Source organism: Lipophrys pholis (assembly GCF_963383615.2).
Source record: "Lipophrys pholis genome assembly, chromosome: 12".
NCBI classification, from domain to species: domain Eukaryota; kingdom Metazoa; phylum Chordata; class Actinopteri; order Blenniiformes; family Blenniidae; genus Lipophrys; species Lipophrys pholis.
The window spans coordinates 5509122-5514018 of record NC_137641.1 but is presented as its reverse complement, the minus strand read 5'-3'; the positions used below and the strand labels follow the sequence as shown (position 1 = coordinate 5514018).

The window sequence follows — 4897 nt, the reverse complement described above, 5'->3', positions numbered from 1 at the left end:
CTTAGAAGCATGAAGTGTCTGTGGGGAGTCATTCTTTACTCCCACAAATCTTCCTGCTGCTTCAGCCACAAACTTAATAACATCTGACCTTGATTTCTGCTGAACCGTATGGCTGTTAACGCCAGCGTTTCCACTCATTTAGTTTTAGATGTGATAAAATTATTCTCAATTCTTTGATTTTCCATGTACGGACGATGATTCTGGACACATTAAAGATGCATTAACGTTTTGTAAATGACGTCTTTAAAGTCAAAATCCTGATTTTATTTATTTTACTTTAATATAATATTCTCAGAATAAAGTCAAACTTCAGACTTTTTAAGTCTCCAAGGAGAAACTCACCACTTTGATAACTTTTCATCTGGTGAATACAACTATGTACATGAGTCAATGTTTTATCAGCATTATCAAATGTCATTGTCATTGTTAATGCTCTCATTGCTGCACTGTTTAGCGCTCTCGCTTGACAGAAGGTTGTGGGTTCAAATCCAGCTGGAGCTGTTTGTGGAATTTCCTTGTGTTTCCTCAGGGTTCTCTGGTTTCCTCCCACATTCCAAAAAACTGCATGTAATGTTAATGCTAAATGAAGTGTCTGTGTGTGTCCTGTGGAAGACTGATGACCTGTCCTTTTTCTTTTGAAACGTATTTTCATGGACGTCCATAAGACGTCCAGACAAGACGTGAAAACAACGTCCAAGAAAGACGTCTAAAAAACGTTCATTCTGGCTCGTCTGAGGACGTCTTCTGGATGTCAAATATTGACGTCTATATGATGTCCAGAAAAGACATCCAGACAACGTCCAAGAAAGACGTCTAAAAAACTTTCATTCTGGCCCCTCTGCAACTGCAACGTGAAATAAGTGTCGGTCACGCTGCTGCTTCAACCAATCAGGTTTTGATATTGATGCTCTTTTTGTTTTTTAATTGATTCATTTTATTTTATTTTATTTCATTTTTTACTTTATTGCCCAAATGGGGGAACATCCAAACAGAGCAAACAAACATCAAACAACAAAAACAAACAATTTTAACAGACGATGCTCACAAATAATACATTAGTATAATCTTAAGCTCCATGGTATGAACTTATAAAGATAACTATAACAAATACAAATAAGGATGACATTATTTATTTTAAAAGAAAAGTATAATTAAAAAAAAAGAAAACACAAAAGGGACAAGGGAAGCAGAGGGTCTCATTATTCTTTTTGGAATAATTCTTTAAATAACTCAATAATTTTATTACTTTTTTCTGTGTTTATGTTACTTAGTGTTTTAATGTGTTCTTTAAATTCAATATAAAACTGAACATAATCTAGGTTTACCTTTGCTAATCTGCATTTGCGAATGGGAAATTTTCCAACTAGAATTATTAAATTAATTATAAATTCTATGTCTATATTTTTGTAATTAAAATATGCAATTACACTTTTAAAATCAATTTGAGCATGATTTTAGTTTTACATAGTGTATAATTCTCAGTCCATAAGGTAGTTGAATAGGAACAGTAAAACAATTAATGATTAATGATTTGGGATTAATGAGTTTTTTTTCACTTTCTAAAAATTTGGATAAGTTTATATTTGTTAAATATATGTTGTGCAAAATATTGATATGTACTTGCTTAATTTTATTGACAATACAAAATCTGTATGGCAATAACCAAGCTCTCTGCCAATCAATGTCTGTTAAGATAAAATCCCAAAAGATTTTCCTCTGGGACTTATTCTCCTTTTCTCATAAAAACAGTTTCTTTTATGTTTATTACTTCAGTTATGATTCAAAATGTCTCAACCTTTAATAAACAGCAGGTTTTATGACACTAATAGATATTGGTGACTCAGGACCCGCCAGCAGGCCTCGGGTGACGTCAGCATATTCAAGCCCTCTGATTGGCTCGTCAGAGAGTTCACTCTCCAGCGCCAGCCGACTGCATCTGGAGGGAGCTGCATTAACAATATTATAGTTGTGTTTGTTTAATAGTGGTTTTGTACACCGACAATGGCTAAAGGAGAAGATAAAGAGATTTGGTTGCAGATTTATTGTCAAAACACTTTTCAAGTGGGACTTTTCCTAGAGGTCATTGGGGCTCCAAGCACACAGAGGTCCGGTACAATTTACTTGTGCTCACTACAGGTTCCATGGAAGGATTCAGGATTATGTTATTCGCCATTATATTATTTTCAAACCACGAAAAACAAACGTTTGTCACCGTCCACGGCCCCCAGGAATTCTGGGAATAACAGCGGCTTTTTTTATGAAGCTGAAACAGAAGGAGACTTGAACTTTGATTCTTTTCATCCATAAAGGTATTTATTCTGGTGGCACGAGTATCAATCTGTGATGCAAAGGCTTTTTATACTGCATCTCTGCATGATGACCTGGTTTTTGTAGCCATAAAAAAGTGATTGAGGGGTGGATTGACTCAGACCAGCACTAGTGAAGGCCGAGGTCTGAAATGCAAGGCTGCCACTGTTACAATCTAATCCTACCATTTATAGGACATGCAAATACGTTTCAACTTCCAGCTTTTATTGAAAGATATAAATAAGGATGTGAGGATATAAACACTCTCATATAATATTTTTACATTCATCCATCTTTGCCATGATTATTTTATTGTTGTAAAAAAGTCATGAAAGACCAAAGATTGAGGTGAAAACTGTCTTTATTTTGTCAAAGCTTGAAGAAAATGATGATGAAAGAAGATGAATATTGATGAAGTCAGTTTGCTTTGATGATAGAAGAAAGTGAAAGAGGGTGAATGACAGAGGTGAGATCAGTGTGAGAGTAAAAGCAGTGTGAGAGTCCCAGTGAGTCTGGTCAGGACTGGGAACACTGGTCTCTCCTCAGTGTCTCTCTGAGGGGAGTCTGGGAGCCCCGGGTGGCCTCACAGGTCACAGAGCCCACCTTCCTCCACTGGTCTGCAGGGAGCCTCAGGGTGCTGCTCCAGCTGTAGAGGCCGTCCTTCTGCAGCACCCCGGGGCTCCTGCTCTCCTCCCAGCTGCTGCTGCTGCTGCTGCTGCTGCTGTCCTCCACCTTCCAGCTCAGACTCCAGTCTGAGGGGAAGCCCTCGTTGGCCAGGCACATGAGCGTGGCCTTCCCCTGCTGCAGCTCCTCTCTGGAGGGGGGCAGCACCGTCAGGGTGGGGCGGGTATCACCTAGGAGACACCAATCAAATTAGAGGACAGGGAGCACCCAGCTGTCAATCAACCAGCACACACCTGGACAGCTTTAGTGGGAGACAGCTGATTTGGTCCTGGAAGAAGTTGCTGTCAGAGGCTTTTTCTGCTCCAGCAGTCACTCACTCACACATTGTTTCACTTCCCTTTAAGAAGCCTCTCATGCACATCAGCACAGAGAGAATCATCCAACACTTTGACCTGAAATACCTCAAACTACACAGGAAGGAACACAAGCTGATGTCTCAACGTTTACTCTTCATTTGCATCAACGTTATCAGAAAGTTTACACTTTACAACTTATGACTGGAAACTTTAACATGAACTTCAAATCTAAATTAATATTTTCAATTATTTAGAGCAAAATGTGAAATAAAAGTGAAAATTATATCAAGAGGTTTTAATAATTTTACAACATGTATCATCTATATTTCTATTTTACTGTAAAATAACAATATTAATAATACATTTTAAAGTAAGAAGAGAAACAGAATTGGGAAACATTCTATAGAACCAAGAATAAATCCAGCTGTGATGAAGAGACACTCAATAAAACAAGAAGAATAAAACCTGCACACATTCCAACACAAACACATTTCAAACAGTGGACATGTCAACTAAAACTCAGCCCAAAGACAGACCAGTGCACCAGAAATGTCCCTAAATACACAGGTCAGTGTAAAAACAGCTTCAACATGAGACTGGTAGAGTTAAAACAGTGTGTTCCACAGCCATCAGGCTCTAACTGAGCACATTTAAAGACTGACAATAGTTTTGGTTTTGTCATTTAATCCTAATGAGATTTTAATCCGGTGTAAATTTAAAACTAATAACTTTTCTCTGTGATCAAATTAAAGTGAAACAGAGCTGAGCTAAACTACATGAAATCAATGGAGATTAAAACTTGATCACTACAATAATTATTAAGAAAAAAAAACATCTTTCTAATCTCAAATCATTCAAACCAAGGTTTAATGTATGAATTTGTATTATTTAGTTGAAAGTATTAAAAGGAGAATAAACTTACTTCCAACATCCAGTCTGGTTCCTCCACCGAACGTGTACCACAGTGATACAAACTCATTGAGCCGCTGTACAAAAACCTCTGACTGTAGAGAGACGCCACTCTCTGATTCTGAAACCAACAAACTCACCAAAACAACTTTTACCACCTGATCCTAACGGAACACAAGAGAACAGTTCTTTCATCTGCAATGTCTACTTGAAATACATATATTTATAGAGATTGTTTTAAAGATTATTTTCTATTTTTTTCTATTATGTCTATTGGAATTTATTCCTGAAGGGATTTAACAGCAAAAATAGAAATTTAAATTAGAAAACTACAGACATATCTTTAAATATTCTGTGTATTTTCTTACTATTGTCATAACACTACAGGATTCATTTATGGAAATCTAAAATTAATTTAATTTCAGAATAAATTAATTATCGAGTGATTAAAATATCAAGACTCAGAAATATTTTCTAAAATACTCTTTGAAACTTCTTCATGAAAAACCTCCTGATATTGTCATTAAAGTTTGAATCCAGAGTGAAAGTGAGAGATGAAAGTGATCCAGGTCCCTGTTGGAGTCAGTCAGAACATTTCCATAGAGCCACTTTGCATCAGCAGCACCATGCTCCAGTGCTCTGGGAGAGTTTATAGTCCTGACAGTTGAAGACTGGATGACTGACAGCCGTCCTTCATGACA

The 4897-nt window shown here is 36.9% G+C and overlaps 1 gene segment (V, D, J or C); it reads right to left on the bottom strand.

Moving 5' to 3' along the window:
- Window positions 1–2687: 2687 nt before the first annotated feature.
- LOC308117908 (Ig kappa-b4 chain C region-like) lies at window positions 2688–4573 on the bottom strand. The segment is given in 3 exons: window positions 4565–4573; window positions 4210–4291; window positions 2688–3161 (listed from the first exon to the last, which is right to left on the bottom strand).
- Window positions 4574–4897: the final 324 nt, after the last annotated feature.